Here is an 18,535-nt window from a genome sequence, read left to right as displayed (position 1 = left end):
TCTAAAGCCTTTTCACATCCCAGGATTGGACACAATATTCCTATTAAGGCTGAACCCGAGTTTAATAATGCAATTAAAACAGTTTCTTAATTGAACTAGTGACTTTTGCTGAAGCACATTCTACAGTAAGACCCCAAATTCCTTTGGTTTAGGGAAAAGGAGACTTTTGCTTGGGGTGGAAATTTAGGATGAAAACCATTCTGTTAGACTCTGTCATACTAAAGTTGCCCTTTAAGTTGCAGTAGGGAGTCATGTGCTGCACATTCCCTCTTACCTAGGGCTAGAATTGACTATTCTCAGGCTATTCAGGGAAATTCCATCTTCATATGGGTGAGGGCTGACGTGAATTCTCTGATGGCCTTAAGGAGGCTCTAATGCCCTATTAAAGGAACGTAACCAATCCTATTACCCTCCCCAAGAAGCTTGGGGAGCACAAGAGATAAAGAAGGAAGATTTTCATTGTACCTGCAGGATATCATCTCCAACATTCCAATTTTTTTAGTCTGGGGCGGAAACCACTGATTCATCCTCGCAGTCACGACAAACCTACAACAGAATAGTAAATGTCAAATGTAAATGGCATGTCTGGCAGCTATGTAATCCCCATTTTTGCTTTTCAAGAGTTGTCCATGGTGTCTGATTTTTACACCACACTACAGATCACTACCAGAATTATGAATCTTTGGTTTTACAGTATGCCACACGTTGCAATATGGTAATCAAAACTGATCTTAAAATAATGTCAGATGTTCCCTATGTTGACACTGGAATTATAACATCAATGTTACTGATTTTGTACAACCCTATTGAACCGATTAGGTTTTATCTGCATCCGGCAGACGTACGCCAATACTGATGCAGTTTATAGAAGATACATCTGTACCTGTGCTGTATTTCTTGGGGTCACTGTCCCCATACCAGCACCACTACATTGTTACCCATTCTGAAGCTACTGCTAATTCCTTCTTGAATGCTCACCCTGCAGAAGGAAACCTCAAATTCAAATACAATGGGCATTAAAAGTTGGTAAAAGAATTGCTGTGGAAAATTATCAGCTATATATTCAGTTGCACATCAATAATTTTTTCAAGAAAATTAGAAGTAAATAAGTAAGGTGGCTATCCCCTTTATCTCCATATTATTATTTTTCATGTGATGAAAATATACCTCCTCCTCCCAGGTAGTTATAATAGTCAGCTCCAAGCTGACCTGGCCAGTAATGTATTCCTTTGATCCTTGTACCAAATGTCCTAGGGCCCCCTCACTTCTGAAAGTTCATTTTTCATCATCCTTTTTGCAAAATGCTGTCCATCAAAAACTCCAGGTCTTGATCAGCGAAACAGGTTTTTCAGTGAATCATTCTTTACAACACACACCGCAGACAGAAGAACAACATGAGATGTGTGACAGATACATTACTAAAGGTGTGTCATGATCGGCTGCCTTTTCGTTTCTTTCCTTCTATGGAAGTCAGGATGCAAAAAAAAATCTTCCAGCAGTAAAATTGCACAACCTTGCCACTTTGACTTTCTTCAGTTAAATTCTACAATCCTTCACAAAATAGGAAAATGAGCCCCAATGAGCAGTAAAATAATTCAACTGCAGGTATTTTCCTCGCACACGTGTATAGCAGTTTTATTAGAGCACTGCAGTGCCACAAGAGATGGACCCGGTCAATATGAGCAAGTACACTGAGATGTAGTTTAGTTGAGGCATTATAACTTGGCCACTAGTTTCTCATTTGGTCGCTGCTGGACCACATTTGGTGAAATGAAGGGGAAAAAGTTGACTGCTGTTCCTTGCTGAGTTGACCTATGAGAGCACATTCTAAACTAAATTAGAACAAACAAAGTATGTCTGTGACTGAATACTCAGGATCAGAGACTGTGACTTAATTTTTAAAAAAATATTAAATACTAAATAAATTTAGTGAATGATTTCCCATTCATTTCTTTAGGGGCAAGCAGCACGAGAAATTGTACCAAATATTAGCTCACGTCATCTTCCATTAATGATGCATAAAAAGCCCAGCCCAGCAATTTGTGGTGAGGAAGAAATGCCCCATTAGTTGTGAATTGCCACAAAATTTGTGCTGCTCCACTATTAACTTTGCAAAAATAGGGGCCTGAAATTTGTGGTCAGCAGTGACGCAGAGATGCTTGCTGCTGATCTCGAAGGAAGCTGCCCACTATGATCTAGCAATTTCTGTGGCATGGATTTCCCCTATCCTCATTGCAGTTCAAACCTGATGCCAAGTCAAGGGGATATCCAGGCATGCAGCAGCAGTGATGTCAGCAAGCAGGATAAGCAACCAATTACACTGAAGTATTCCTACAGGCAGCAAACCAGGAAGTTAAAAGCATTGAATGTCTTTATTTTTAATTTAATATTTCAGATAGCAAAATAAACTATTATGCTTAGAAGCTACATTAAAGATTAGCAAAAAATTGAAAATGTGGAGTTTTTTATTGTATTAAATTTGATATTGCACAAATATAAAATTAGTATTTCAGACAAGAGTGTTTAGCAGTAATTGTGACATTAGTATGCCATTTAAAGCTAAGTTACACCTCATTCAACAAGGTTTTCAAGGGTTTTTTATAATGAGACAAATAGCATAAAAAGGATGGAAGTTCTGGTCAATTCATAATTTGATAGCAGTCTGGAGGGACCTTGGCAGAGAAGTGTTGAATCACTGACAATAACTTCTGGATCTCTGTATTATTCTGTGCATGTGCAGACTCCAAAAAAGTGCTGTGAATTTCAGTAAATATGTCAAACTCTGACAGTTGCGCTGTTGTTACCACTTTAAAATCTGGGCCAAGCGCACCTTTAACTCCACCATGAGTTTCAAGAAATTGCTGTATTTAGGCTGTAAATACAAATGAACCTCACCACAGATAATCAGGTAATGCTTTCTCGTGTTCTAAGGGCCATGTTAAAAACATGACCTGTTTTCCTGCCATGAAACTTAACTTCTCTGGCTCAGAAAGGTAAGGATCGAAACTGTGGAATCTTTTTCCTGAAGGTGAAAGAAATGTTCCTAAGGGGTCTTATAAATGATAAATGTTATGCTTTTAAACTTTTTTCTTACTTTTCCTTTCTGTCTCCTTTTCTCTCTTTGAAATCTAACCTCTATCCTCTTTTTATTTTTCTTTCTATTCTTAAAATAGAATTAAGAGTTAAGAATAGAATAAGAATTCTTCCTATTCTTAAAAACTATTAAAGCCTATTCCCTTTTCTGTCATTCACTTTGGCCAGAATCTTCTGCTCGGCAAGTGGGGGCGGGCCCCGCACACCGACACTTAAAATGACGCGTGGTGATGTTGGGCGTGTGTCCCGACATCACCGCGTGTCATTCTGATCTTCTGTTCGTCGGACGCACACCGGAGTCGGCTGCACGCACGCCGAACTGTCAAAGGCCTATTAAGGCCGTTAATGATCCAATTAAAGTAGTTGTCTGGGCTGCCCATACAACCTTAAGGTTGGCAGGCAGGCGAAGAGCCCAGGCAGCCTTCGCATTTTTCATGGAACCTGATCCACGGGCGGGATGAGGTTTCATGAAGAGTTCATAGCTTAAATAAAAATTTTTATTGAAATTCATAAACTTGTCCCAGCTCATGTGACACTGGCACATGAGGGGACATGTCTGAATCATTTTTTTATTCTTTTATTCCATTTTTCATGATGACATTCATCTCCCTGAGGCAGTTCCGTGCTTCAGGGAGATTTCTGCGCTCTTTCGTGTGCATGCCGACACATAAAATGACGCACGGACTCTCCGTCCTCCCTCTGCCCGCACAGGTAGTGCTGAGCGCTTCTGGGTGCGCGTCACGCTGGGCAGGCCTTCATTGGCCCGCCCACGTAAAATGGCGGCGTGCAGCCGATTGTAAACGGTGATCGGCTCTGCGCCTGCTCCCAACCGGCCTGCCCAATGGGGAGAAAATTCTCCCCTTTGTTTCCTTCTCCATCCTTAAAATCAATTGGTTAAGCAGACAATACACAATAGGGCTCCTCATTTAAGATGCTCCTAAAATCTACCTCTTGTCTGCCCTAATTTCTCTGCCTTTGCATCTGTATCTTTTTGCCTGATAGCCAAATGTCCAACAGTGTTTCACAGGAGTACTATGTTAAATGTGCTATATAAAAACAAGCTGTTATTGCTGTTGGGTGCTGCATTAGCAGAGGGTCTATCTTTCTGATGAGATGTTATACCAAGGCCCCAAGAATAGAAGAGTTCTCTTGGTGACTGCACTAACATCTATCCCTGATGTAAAATCACCAAAACAGATTAGTTGATCATTTAATTTATTTCTATTTGTGGGAACTTGCTATGTGCAAATTGTCTGCTGAGTTTTTCTACATTACAGCAGTGACTTTACTTCAAAAGTATTTAATTGGCTATGAAATTCTTTCAAGATTTTGTGAAACTTGCTGTATAAGTTAGTTCTTTCTGCTGCACTGAACTGTACTAAATTCCTATAAAAACATATTTTTAGATGATGTGAACAAAATACCATGTCAAAGTCACCAGTGCACCGTGGCAGCAATGTGTACCATTTACAAAATGCATTGCAGCAACTTGCCAAGGCTCCTTTGACAGCACCTCTTAAACCTGTGAGCTCACAACCCTGGAAGGACAAGAGCAGCAGGCCTATGGGAACACCGCCGTCTCCAACTTACCCTCCAAGTCACGCACCATCCTGACTCGAAAATATATCACCGTTCCTTCACTGTTGTTGGGTCAAAATCCTGGAACATCCTCCCTAACAGCATTGAGGGTGTACCTTCATCAAGAAGGCAGCTCGCCACCATCTTCTTAAGGGCAGTTTGGAAGGGTCTGTAAATACTGGCTTAGCCAGTGATGCTCAAATCCCTTGAAGGAATACAAAAACGAGTTGTTAATTTAAATTTTGTTCACTGTTTACCACTTTAAAACTAATGTTTGCTTAACTTCTCTGAGGCTGAGTCCATTGTACATCTGTTTATACATTGGCTACTCTACCTGGCCTCCACCTACACCCCCATACACGATGCTGCTTTAAGGAATCAAATACATAGGGTCCCATTTTAACTCTGTAAAGCCTATTAACGGATACAGAGTTTAAATGGGGCCATGTATATATTTTCTTCTGGTGTTTTGGCAGCTGTAAGCTCTTAGCAAGAGAGTGACTAGCAAATTCAGCCAGAGCTCAGCACCCAGGGAAAGAAACCACACCAGAATTCCAATGTTGGATGTTTATTCCCAACCACAAAAGGGAAGAAAAGTCCAACATAAACGGAATTATTTGGATGCTTAGGCAACAAAGGCCTTAGCAAAGATTCTTTCGATAAGTCTGTTTTTTTTTGCTGTAAGGTACTGTCAGTTTTTATTAGAGCTGCTTAAAAGCACATTTTGAAATAACTTGGCTTCTTGTCTATTGGGGACTAATTTCTGTCGGTTCAGCTCTGTTGTGGATCACAAAGTTCAGTGATTCACTTCTTTTCTCAGAATATTTGACCTCCCCTGTCGCACTGAGCAGATCTATTAGGCGCTAAATCCATATTCTTCTCTTTTTGAACTATTCGGTAATCACAATGTAGTTATGCAAAAATACAACCGCAATGACTCGAAACAAGCTGCGGTTGGAATTGGACTTGGATGGGGGCACAAGACGAGCACAGTCGCTTTTGCCGATTGTGATAGAACACATTTGATTTTCAGGAAACTGAATATCACGGAAGGGAGGGTTGTATAACGGTGAATGATGCAAAACTGCCAGGATTGCACCCTCACCCATGGCCAATATCACCCTCATTCATTCTCAACCAGTCAAGCTTTCCATTGTCCCATGACAGTACCCACTTACCCTGCAGTCCATCGATGCTTCAGTGGCAGCCGTTAATGTTGCACATCACCAATTTCTTATCTCCGTCTGTGGATTTCGAAATTGCATTCTTTACTTCTCAATATCTTGGTCGTTTCAAATGTATCCTGGCAATTTTAGTGGCACAGCCTTCAGAGTGGTAACTCGTTTCATGTAGGACTGACTCAGCTTTTACTTGTGGAAATTAAATTATAGGCTGGCTGTTTTCAAATAGTAAAAAACTTTTCGCATCGACCTAAATGTAACGCTAAGACTGTTTGGCAATATTCATTTCTTCTAGCATTCATTGGAGTATTGTAACATTTAGTACTTTTTAGAACCATAGAACCATAGAAAAGTTACAGCACAGAAGGAGGCCATTCGGCCCATCTTGTCCATGCCAGCCCGAGGATATCCAGGTGCCCTTTCTAATCCCACCTTCCTGCACCCGGCCCATAGCCCTGCAGCTTACAGCACTTTAGGTGCAGATCCAGGTAGTTTTTAAAAGAGTTTAGAGTTTCTGCCTCCACCACCAACTTGGGCAGCGAATTCCAGACACCCACTACCCTCTGCGTAAAAAAGTTCTTCCTCATGTCCCCCCTACAGCTCCTGCCACTTATCTTGAATCTATGTCCCCTGGTTCTAGAATTCTCCACCAAGGGAAACGATTTTATCCTGTCCACTCTATCTATTCCCCTCATAATTTTGTACACCTCAATCAAGTCACCTCTCAGCCTTCTTTGCTCTAAGGAAAATAACCCCAACCTATCCAATCTCTCCTCGTAGCTACACTTTTCTAACCCTGGCAACATTCTTGTAAACCTCCTCTGTACTCTCTCCAGAGCTATTACATCCATCCTGTAATGTGGTGACCAGAACTGCACACAATACTCCAGTTGTGGCCTCACCAGTGTTTTATACAATTCCAACATTATATCCTTACTTTTATATTCTATACCTCTGCCAGTGAAGGAGAGCAATCCATATGCCTTCTTTATAGCCTTGTGTACTTGAACTGCTGCCTTCAGGGACCTGTGTACTTGTACGCCAAGATCTCTCACTTCATCTACCCCTCTTAGTATATTCCCATTTATTTTGTAATCCCTGTAACTGTTTGACCTCCCTAAATGTATGACCTCACACTTTTCTATGTTAAAATCCATCTGCCACTTTACCGCCCACTCCACCAATCCATCTATATCGTTCTGGAGGTTATGGCTATCCTCTACACTATCCACTGCTCGGCCAATATTTGTGTCATCTGCAAATTTCCCAATCGTGCCCCCCACGTTCACGTCCAAATCATTAATATATAACACAAACAGCAAGGGTCCCAACACCGAGCCCTGTGGAACACCACTTGAGACAACTTTCCATTCGCAAGGGCACCCATCGACCATTACCCTTTGTTTCCTGTTACAAATCCAACCTTTTATCCAGTTTGCCACATTACCCTGAATCCCATGGGCTTTTACTTTCCTGACTAATCTGCCATGCGGGACCTTGTCAAATGCCTTGTTAAAATCCATGTACACAACATCCACTGCACTACCTTCATCAACCCTTCTTGTCACTTCCTCAAAGAAATTACCTCCCTAAACCTCTTTGCTACTCCACTTTCATTTCCTCCTTTAAGATCCTCCTTAAAAACCAATTATTTGATCAAGTTTTTAGTCATCCCTCCTAATATCGTGGCTCAGTTCCTATTTTTGTTGAATTGTGCTTTTGTTAAGTATCTTGATGTTTTTCTGCATTAAAGATACTATATCAACGTAAGTTGTTGTTTCCATAATAGCTATGCAGGATCTAATTTTATATCTTAAAATATCCTGCCTATTGCTGCATCTGCTAAACTAACACTGACTTTCACCAATGTGATTTGACATTTAACAATACATTTTCACCTCGTTGAATATGTTGGATACCTTCAGTGCTAATGCTGTATTAATCTTAAGGCTTTTGTCAAATAGAATATATTTAGAATATATTCTGATTATATTTTGAATCTAAATTAGAATGTCTAAGTTGGAAGAGTGCTAATTTCAATGGGATGAGAAAGGATCTAGCCATGGTAAAATGGAACCAAAGATTGAACAGAAAATCTGTATTGGGACAACTGGTAACATTTAAGGAGATGCTTCAGGGTAGGTACATTCCAACAAGAGTGAAAGGTAGGGAATCCAAAAACAGGCCTTTTTGGATGACAAGGTGGGTAGGGATTACGATGAAACAAAAAATGGTATATGATGCATGTCAGGTGAATTCTTCAAATGAGAACCAGGTCAAATACAATGGGCGGAATTTTCCATGCCCACCGGCATTGGGCATGATCGATGGCGTGAGCAGACAAATGACGTAATCAGCTTTACGACTTCGGGAAACCAGTTTCCGATCGTCCACTTGGCCTGCCAAAGGCGGGCCATGTTTCCCGCCATCAGACGTCAGGAACCTCATTGTAATACATCAGCATATCATTATCAAGCAAGCCGGCTGGAATCGTCCCCGCACCCCGCTGGACCGTTCGTCCATGTTGGTGGGAAAGCAAGCCGACGTGTTACACAATAGCACATAAAAGACATGCACTTGGCGGCCTGAACTTGGAGAGGAACTCGGAGGTGAGTACACAGTAACGTTGTGCAGCGCTTGCCAGGGCTGCCAAGCTGCAGGGGCGTCGGCGGGGGTGGGGTGGGGGGGAAGCAAGGGCAGCCTTGTTGTTGCATATAGCACACAAGCATTCAGGGTGAGGGGGTAGGGTGGGCGAGAGAAGTGGCCACACATTCGGGAAACCTGTAGAAAGTGACCATTCCTCTGCAACTGAGACAGTTCAGGCGCAGCCACATTGATATGATTGAGGTCAGGCTCCCAGCTTATCTGCCCAGTCGAGCAACACAGAGGCATCAAAGTGCCGCCAAGTTCTCCAGCGCTCCCCCCACCCCAGCATACTGCAAATTCATGAGAGTTTTAATGAACTGAAGAACAGCTGGACGACTGCACGTGTTGTACAATCTCCTCGCCAACACTGGCCATGTAGCAGTCACTGCTGGAGGTGCTCACAGCCCATTGCAATCTCAGCATCCCGGTTTGGACCAGTGTCCCCCATGGTTCAAGCTAACAGGGAAGCCATACAGCACACTAATCTCTGGCCTTCCAAGTGGTGGCCAGCACTCTCCGGGATGCATTAAGGGCCGTCACGCTTAACCAGGACAGGTTCTTGGTACACCCATGGTAACCACGTGTCTCTCTCTCTCATCCTGCAGGAATACATCAGGATCATGGAGCCTGGTGAACTAGCTGTATGGCCTGATGACCTACAGAGCGCGAAGATGACGGAGGAGAGAGCGACGGAGGCTCCTGGTTGCGCAGAGGCAGGAGCAGCAACCTCAGGAAGAACGGGCAGCAGGAGCTCCCGCACACGCTGCCCAAGAGCCACAGCGAGCCGGCACCAAACGAAACGTCTACAGACGCCGCCTTTCATTCCTGCAGATGACCAAGAACCAGTGTCGCTGAAGACTGCGCATGTCTAGGGAACTGGTCGGTCACACCTGCCAGATACTGCAGGATTTGGTGCCACGGGGACATGGAGGGCATCCACTGCCAGTAGCTGTGAAAGTGACTGCGGCGCTCAATTTCCACACCAGTGTCTCCTTTCAGGGCTCCACAGGTGACCTCTGTGGGATCTCACAAGCCTCCACCCACAAATGCATCCATGAGGTCACGGATGCCACCTTTCTGAGGACACACAACATTGAACATTTTGCCTGGGACCAGGACAGCCAGGATGCAAGAGCGATTGGATTCACCCAGATGTCGGGTTTCCCACCAGTGCAGGGTGCGATCGACTGCACTCATGTGGCGCTCAGATCTCCATCTCAACACTCGGTGGACTTCATTAACCGCAAGGGTTTCCATTCACTGAATGTGCAGCTGGTGTGCGACCACCAGAAACGCATCCTGAGGTGTGCGCATGGTTTCCAGGGAGTGTGCACAACTCCTAAGTTCTCAGTCGGTCGCAGATCCCTGGGGTCCTCCACGGTCTACTGAAGCAGCAGGGATGGCTCATCGGGGACAAGGGCTACCCAAAGAGGCCGTGGCTGAAGACACCCGTGTGGCAGCCTCAGGGTGCAGCAGAGCGGCGCTATAATGAGGCTCATGCAGCAGCTTGCAACTTAGTGGAGCAGACCATCGGGATGCTGCAGATGAAGTTCCGGTGCCTGGACCAGTCTGGTTGAGCCCTGCAACACAGTCCACAGAGGGTGTCACACATCCTTGTCGTCTGCTGCGTCCTTTACAACCGTTGCAATGTGGAGATGAGGTGGCTGAGGAGGAGATGGAGGAGCTTCGCGTCTCCTCTGATGAGGAGGACGTTGACGGGGATGGGATTGAGTAGGTCTTTGGAGGTGATGATGACAGAGATGAGGCCCTCCCACTGGCTAGATGAGGCAGGGGCGCTCGAGAGGCTCTCATAGCTGCTAGAGTTGTGGAGGATGATGATGACATGCAGTGAGGTGACCGCATAGATCCTCACATCGCATCTATGAACGTTTGACTCCAGTCTGGCTTGTGGCAGCGTGAATACCCTCTGAGAATGCTCCTGTCATGGATATACAGTGGAGGCCCTAATAGTCGCTTGATCACAGGAGGATGATGATGACATGCAGTGAGGACACTCCATAGACCTTCACATAGTTTCTGAGAGTGTCTGACTCCTGTCTGGCTTGTGCTCTGTGAATAGAGTCATATCATAGAGACGCAGTCATGAAACTTTAGAAGCACCTGATCCTTTGTTCACTTTCAGCATCTGAGCCCTTCAAGAGCACAGCGTCACTGGTCACAGATGCTGAAGAGATGGGGGCCAGCCCCTCCTTAAAGGTGCTGAGAGCACACAGAGAGAATGAGAGAACTCTCTGGCGCTTGCCCACTACATTCTGGCAGCAATGACCAGCACCGCCGAGGTGCAGGCATCAGTAATGTTTCCAGGGAGTGTGAGGCTGGACCATCACTGTGGTCTGAAGGTTGCACAGGGAACATGGAAGAGGCCCTGGACTGAGACACCTGCCTTTATCTTGTCAATCAGATGTGAAACCTTTCTGTACAAGAACACTGCTCATCAGAACAAGGAGCCATAGGCAGGGAGACATTTTTGGGAATTTATTGACAATAGTGCACAGTATGTACGAGTGATTAACACCCATGCCCAGGCTGTGCAACTAATTCTCCTTAATTTTACTAACCCTGCCACTAAATCTTGGCGCTCCCCGACACCTACAGTGGAGGTAGAGGCAGGCTGCTGACTGTGTCGCCCTGTCTGTGATGACCTTGGGCGTCCTCTGAAGGGCCAAGGCTTGGTGGGTCCCGGTGTGATTTTGGGGTTCTTCTGTGTGACAGTGGCACCCTCCTTAGCCTGTGGAGCTGAAGCTGCAGAGATCACAGGAAGAGGGGAGTTGGATGGGCCGGACACACTCAAAGTCACCTGGGTGGATGGGCCCGGAGTGTGCACCTGCTGATCCTCCTCCCTGTGGGTGCCCGGGGGCCCCAGGCTGACTCCTTGAGGAGTAGGGGTAGCTGGAGTGAGATCGAGCTGCCCCGCACCCCTCTCGTGTACACACTGTTGGAGGCCAACTACAGCATCAGCGATGGAGTTGAGCCCACACAGCAGTGAAGGAGCGACGTCCTGGACCAAGGCCTCCATAGCGGCCGCCATCCTGCCAGTGTTGACCTCGGTGCCTTTGCTTGCCGGCACTATCACCTCAGCCTGAAGGCGGATGGACTCCTCCATCCTGTCTCACAGTCTGTGAAGTGCAGCGGAATCACTTCCTGATGTTCCCAAGCTGCCTTTGCAACTCCAGCAACAGAGACATGACCAAGTCCAGAGGCTCGTCATCTGACTCGGACTCAGCAAATGTCTGACCTCTAGGAGTTCTCCAAGTGCCGGGGACCTGGGAAGACCCTGCTGTTGCCTGCTGTGGATTAGAAAGTGCGATGTGCTCACCAGATTGTGATCCTGGGGCTACTGTAAAGCTAGGTCCCACCGAGGTGTGTGTCTCTGCACTGGTGGAGGGTGTGGGTGAGCGATGTGATGGGACCTCAGGGAGGGTGCCTTCAGATTCCTCTTCAGAGGTTTCTTCAGGGCTTGATTTGAGGCCATGTCTGGTGGACTCCATGGGCTGTTTCCCAGATGTGCCTGAGGAAGAAAGGGAGATAATTAGTGCAGGCAGTGGCCTGTGAAACAGGACACATCACTCACAGCATGGTTGCCTGATGGATGTTGCATTGCTGGATCCTCACTTGGTAGAGCACCAATGACCTCACCATCAGCACAGGACCAGTCCTGGTCATCGCTGGCCAGCTGGATGGCTCTGTTTTCAAATTCTGAGAACTTTGATGTTCGGGCACTCTGCCACTGGTCTGTGACCTCTCCCTCTTGTTGTGTGCCAGCTTGTCCTACATGAATAGAGATGGAGAATGTGTAAGTAGGACACCTGTCAGGCCAGATTATAAGTATACCTGGCCTGTGTGAGTGGTGAGTTGTGCCATGGACAGGCTAAGGACAATAAAGGTGAGTGTGAAAGTTGATGTCCCTTGAACCAGCAGTGAGTGAGATCAGTGTGGATGCGCGATGGGTTTGTGTTTGTGATTTGAGAGCGATGAGAAGAGTGACCCACCCTGGCAGAACGGATGAGATCATTCATCCTCTTGCGGCACTGTGTGGCGGTCCTCTTTTTAAGGCAGTTGGCGCTGACCACCGCTGCCACCGTCTCCCAAGCCAGGTTAGTGCTGTTGCTGCCCATCCTGCGGCCAGAGTGGGAATAGAGAACATCACGGCAGGCCTCGCCTGCATCCAAAAGGCGCTCGAGGGACGTGTCGCTGAACCTGGGGGCTGCAGTATTCAGTTTCAGGGCTATATCTTTCGTGTAACAGTTGTGGACCGGAAGCACTGAGATATGTGCTTGCGGCTGGACTTTAAATGTGGTGCCCAATGTGGTGAAGCAGCGAGGTGATGGCAGGTGGGCGAATGAGTGCCTGGCCGCCATGGAAATGGCATGTTTCCTGGGTGTGCATAATGTGACGGGTTTGGGGGCGATATCGCGTAAAAGCCCGCCTTTATGGCCGGCGGGTAAAACGTCATTTTACCCACCTGCTGCCGCACTTAGTGCAAAGCTGGGATGATTCCACCCAATAAGTTGCATGGGGAATTGGAAAGGAAAATAGACTGGCAAAGAGAGGATAAGAGAATACAATGACAGTCAACATAAAAGGGAACCCCAAAACCAGAGCATGAGGCAGAGTGGGTCCTGTTGGAGATAAACAGGTGATATATGCTTAGAGGCACAGAAAGGTTAGAATACTTAATACTAAGAGTACTTTGTATTGGTGTTTACTAAGGAAGAGGAATCTGACAAAATATTAGCAGAAGTGGAGATGGCGGAGGTTTTGGATAGACTGAGGCAGGAGGTACTGAAAAGCCTGGCTCTGCTAGAGTGGAAGTTACCTGGTCCAGATGGCTTGCATCCCAGGTTGCTAAATGAAGTAGGGATGGAGAGAAAGAGCTTACCATAATCATCCATTCTTCCCTAGATGCAGGGAGGTCCTGAGGGTTGAAGAATGGCAATCATGATATCCTTACACCCTTTCTTGAATAAGGGTAGCAACTACAGGTCAGTTAGTTTAACATCAGTGGTGGGTAAGGTTTTCAGGGAAAAAGTCAACAAGCACTTGAAGGGTTTGAGTTAAATAAGGAGAGCCAGTGTAGATTCGTAAAAGGCAGATCATGCTTGACCAATCCAATTGAATTTTTTGATGAAATAATATAAAAAGTTGATGAAGGGAAAGCAGTGTTTGTTGTCTATATAGATTTTAAGAAAGCGTTTGACAAGGTACCACATAAAAGACTGCTTAACAAAATTATAACTCATGGAATAGGAGGGTCTGTGTCAAGTTGAATTTAAAAAATGGCTTAGGGACAGAAAACAGTGAGTTATGGCCAATGGTTATTTTTCAGGTAGACAGTGGTGTCCCTCAAGGGTCTGTGCTAGGACCACTGCTTTTTTGATAGATAAATATTACTTGGACGTTGGAATACAGTGTAAAATTTCAAAATTTGCCGATGAGACCAAACATGGAATGGCAAACAGTGAGGATGATACCAATTGGCGGCAACAGGATGTAGATAGACGAGCAGAATGGGCAGACAAGTGCTGGTTGGAATTTAATAGAGAAGTGTGAGTTTATGCATTTTGGCAGAAGGGATAGAAAGAGACCAAATAGACTCATTGTCACATTCTGAAGTGTGCAGGAACAGAGGGACCTGGGGGTTCAGGTGCATATATCTTTGAAGATGGTAGGTTGTACTGAGAGAGTGGTTAGCAAAGTATATGAGAGCCTGGGCCTCATAAATAGAGGCATTAAGTACAAAAGCAGGGACGATATGCGGATATTTTAAAAAAGCTCTGGGTAGACCCCCAACTAAAGCATCCAGTTCTGGTAACACACTTATGAAGGATGTGAGGCTTCTTGCGGGGTGCAGAGGAAGTTTACCAGAATGTTTCCAGGAATGTGGGGGTGGGGTATGGTTTAGTTAAAAGGTTAGGTTGCAGAAGCTGAGGTTGTTCTCCTTACAGCAAAGGAGATGGAGGGGAGATTTGCTAGAGGCATACAAGATTATGTTTAGATAAGGTATACAAGGAAAACTGTCCCCATTACCTGATTGAACAGGGACTAGGGAACGCAGATTTATGATTTTGGACAAGCGATGCAGGGGGAAAGTGAGGGAGACGTTTTTTTACGTATGGAACTCACTGCCCTTGAGGGTGGTGGAAGCAGAGACGATTAATGATTTCAAAAGCAAATTGGATGGGCACTTGAGGGAAATAAACTTGCAGGGTCACAGGGATAGAACAGAGGAATTGGACTGATTGGATTGCTCCACAGAGAGCCAGCATAGACTCGATGGGCTGAAAGATCTCCATAAGTGCCGTAAATCAGCCTGTGACTCTGATCTAAACAAGTGTTAACATTTTCTCAAAATTCATCCCACACTTCTGGTCTGTACTTCACTGACAGCCACTTTCACAATCATAGTGATGACTATCTTAAGCGTTCTAAAATGCCAAGAAATCATATCAAAGCAATTTTATATCTCAGAACAAACTGTTCTTTCAAATTCAAATTCATTTGCAAAGGATAAGTTTTTGTGCCCTTTAACAAGCTTAATTTTATCAGCTGTGGCTTAGAGATAATACTCTCACCAGTGAGTTAGAAGGTTGTGAGTTCAAGTTTGACTCAAGAGACTTAAACTCATAATTTGGGCTGACTCATCAGAGCAGTACGAAGGGAGTGTTGGTCTGCTGAAGGTGCCAAATTTCAGGTGAGGCAGATTGAGGCCCAATCTGTCCTCTCGGGAGAGCGTAAATGATTCCATGGCACTATTGGAAAAGCAGGAGAGGAGTTCTTGCTGTGTCCAGTCCAATATTTATCCCTCAATCAACATCACCAAAGCAGATTATTTAATCGTTTTCACATTGTTGTTTATGGGGCCTTGCTGTGCACAAATTGGCTGTCGCATTTCCTGTTTCAATATGCCTTTAAGGAATTGCAACATAACATCACTTGAAAGGACGTGTGTCATGCCATCTAGTTTTAGTTTCACTTTTGCTTTTATGCAGAGCACACACGGACACTCAGACAACTCTGCTGCTGGTGTCTTCAAACTTTATACCCATGTATATCTGTTCTCAAGTGTCTAGTCTCAATAAATGAACCCACAGCGTGTTTACCCAATCATTTTATGAATGATTGGTGCCTTTATATCGCTATAAAAACACAACATTTTCTACATTAGAACGGAGACTACACTTGAGAAAAGTATTTAATTGGCTGTGAAGTTTAGGATGTCCAGAGGTTGTGAAAGGTGCTACAGAAGTAACATATCTTTCTTTTTCCTTTATTGCATCCTTACCAGTGAAACATCATGCTAGTCTGGTTCTGGGGCTATCTTTTTGCATTCCTGGCAATGTGAAATCTAATAATAGTCATGGTTAGGTAAATAATCTCATGGTATACCTGGACTTCATCTTTTCAAAAAAAAACCTTGGTCAGAAAATCATAGGTTCAGGATAGACCATTTCCCAATTTAATTTTGCACTCCTGGCCTAAGCAGAGATTGCTGAAGTAGAAAGCCCCTCTTAAATTCATGGATAATGTTTAATATGAATTTCTTTTGCTATGACAAGTGCATATAATTTGGACAAGTAATTTATCCCCAGGACTATTATTTTCTAGATATCATATAACATAGTGAACTAAAGTTAGGTGGATGAGCTGAGCAAATCACCTCACCTGCAGCAAATCAAAGGGAGGAAATAAAAAATAAATCTGTTCCATTGGAACTTCAGGATTGTATCACGTTTCAATTGCAAACCAGATATTCCACTTATTTTGGTCATTTTCTTTTGTTTTAACTTTAGTATTTCCAACATTGCTGACTCCTTTCAGAAGAAAGGCACCAAAACTGGCAGTCCACAGTATCAAAGACCCTAGCGCTGGAGGTAAATGATAAAGAGGGGCCTAAAGAACAGGATGGTTCTCTAACAAGTAAAGCTCACCCAACGTAAGTAAAAAAAAAAGAAGCTGTATGCCATGTGTATTGTTCGCCTTCAATAGTATTGCGCTGCAGAAAAATCACTGTTATAGGTTCAATCTAAGTGTAAAAGCAGCTCTGTTGCTCAATCACAGGCTGTGTGACGATGAATCCCTGTTATGACACAGCAGTTGTTAAAGGCTGATTTGTTTAAATCCTAGACGGAAACTTAAAAAACTGTCATAACCTATATTTTCAATTGGTATGTTTGAGATGCAGCTCTGAATTCAGGAGTAAGACCACCGAGTCTCCAAAGGTTTTCTATCTAAACCTAAATTAAACATTTATTCAATTAACAACAAATTAAACACATACACATATCTACAAATTATTACCATAATAACTTTTAAACAAATCCCCAAATTAATCACTCCCAGGTAAATCTTCACCAAGGCACCAATAACCCATAGACTTAAACAGACACCAGGCAAAGCACATTTGACCTTTCAAATTCAAAATGAGGTTCCTTGCAGTTTGGTTTCTTTGCAAACACAGATTTACAGGCTGGTTAGATCTTAAATGCCTCTGACTTACACCCACAAACCCCTTTCTGTTTATACCTAGCTTCCCCTTTGAATGTAAGTTTTCCAGTGTATTACTAAGTTTTTAATTTTATCTCTCCTAACAATAATATTTTCATCCCACTGATTTTATTAGTAATATAAACACATTGCTTGGTGTCTCCCAGCTAGGTGCAAGATTTCACCCATTCTTTTGAATGGTTTATTTAAAAATGCAAATTGTACTTTACCTTTTAACTTCCTTACGTTTATCTAATTAACATCCCAAAGCTACTATACATCAAAGCACCCAGACTAGCTGGCTTTAATCCAATTAAGCCACACACAGATACACGCATAGACACAGGCCCTACTACAATACCAATTTAAAAATGATTTCCAATAACATTATAGACATTAATCATGACATCCTCCACATTTTGCATTCAGCCAATCTCTTCTCCCATTACCCCATTCTGCTCGGGAATTTAGAGATATTACTTTTCCACTTTTACAATGAAGTTATGAATGTATTTAATCCTTTGTGTTGGAAAGTTGAGTCACAAGTACATTCTCCTTTGAGCTTAATTGATTTGTCATCTCTTGTACTTTCCCATGTGATGCTAAAGGATGTTCTTTTGTTTCAAAACCATGTTTCTGATATCTGAGACATATAAGATCCTGAGAGGACTTGACAGGGTAGATGCTGAGAGCATTGCGAGGGAGTCTCAAGTTGGACACAAGTTGAAAATTAGGGGTCTCCCATTTAAGGGTGAGATGAAGAGAATTTTTTTCTGTCAGAAGGTCATTAGTCTGTGGAATTCTCTTCCCCAGAGAACAGCGGAGGCTAGGCCATTGAATATATTCAAGGCTGAGTTAGATTTTTGATCGACAATGGAGTCAAGGGTTATGGAGGCCAGGCAGGAAAGTGGAGTTGAGGCCACAATCAGATCAGCCATGATCTTATGGAATGGCAGATCAGGTTTGAGGGGCCGAATGGCCGACTCTTGCTCCTAATTCTTGTATTCTTGTGTTCTGGAGTGATTAAATAAGTTGGAATTCTGTACAGTCTTCCACAAAACTGATGATGCTTGATGCAAAAAAGCTTGATGTGGACAAAATCTTTTCCTAAGGCAAGAACTGCAACAAACCAAATTCACGGTTCCTAATTCTCCCATTTTTTAGGATTCCTAACACAGCTGTATTTGATTGATAAATATGTACTTGAACACGTACATAACCCCCTTCATATTTGCAATACCAAGTCAATTTTCTATGCCAATTGTCTCCCCATCTTTCCACAAGGTTTTGCCTCCTGCCACAGTTCTACAGGTGCTATAGCTGCCCTCCAATACTTTACCAAAATGTACATTTCTTGTGTTAGTAAGTTACTGTCTACTGGACAAAATATGCAGTAACAAAGGTGAGGCCAAACCTATCCCACCCCAATGTTTGAATACATGCACCTCGCAGCAGGGGTTCTTACACTATGACCAGGAACTGGAAACTGGTTTATTTTTCTTAGGAGATCACCTCGATCTGTATTCCCAGCT

At 44.0% G+C, this 18,535-nt stretch overlaps 1 protein-coding gene across 1 annotated transcript in view; it reads left to right on the top strand.

The window, feature by feature from the left end:
* The window catches only part of ddr2a (discoidin domain receptor tyrosine kinase 2a), a 173,691-nt gene that overhangs the window by 19,354 nt on the left and 135,802 nt on the right, over window positions 1-18,535 (top strand). The window contains exon 2 of the mRNA XM_078561603.1: window positions 16,310-16,452. The gene's annotated coding sequence lies outside the window, so the exon portion shown is untranslated. The remainder of the gene's footprint in view (window positions 1-16,309; window positions 16,453-18,535) is intronic.

This window comes from Cetorhinus maximus, chromosome 17, assembly GCF_964194155.1.
Source record: "Cetorhinus maximus chromosome 17, sCetMax3.hap1.1, whole genome shotgun sequence".
Classification (NCBI taxonomy): Eukaryota; Metazoa; Chordata; class Chondrichthyes; order Lamniformes; family Cetorhinidae; genus Cetorhinus; species Cetorhinus maximus.
This window is presented reverse-complemented; position numbering and strand designations above follow the sequence as displayed.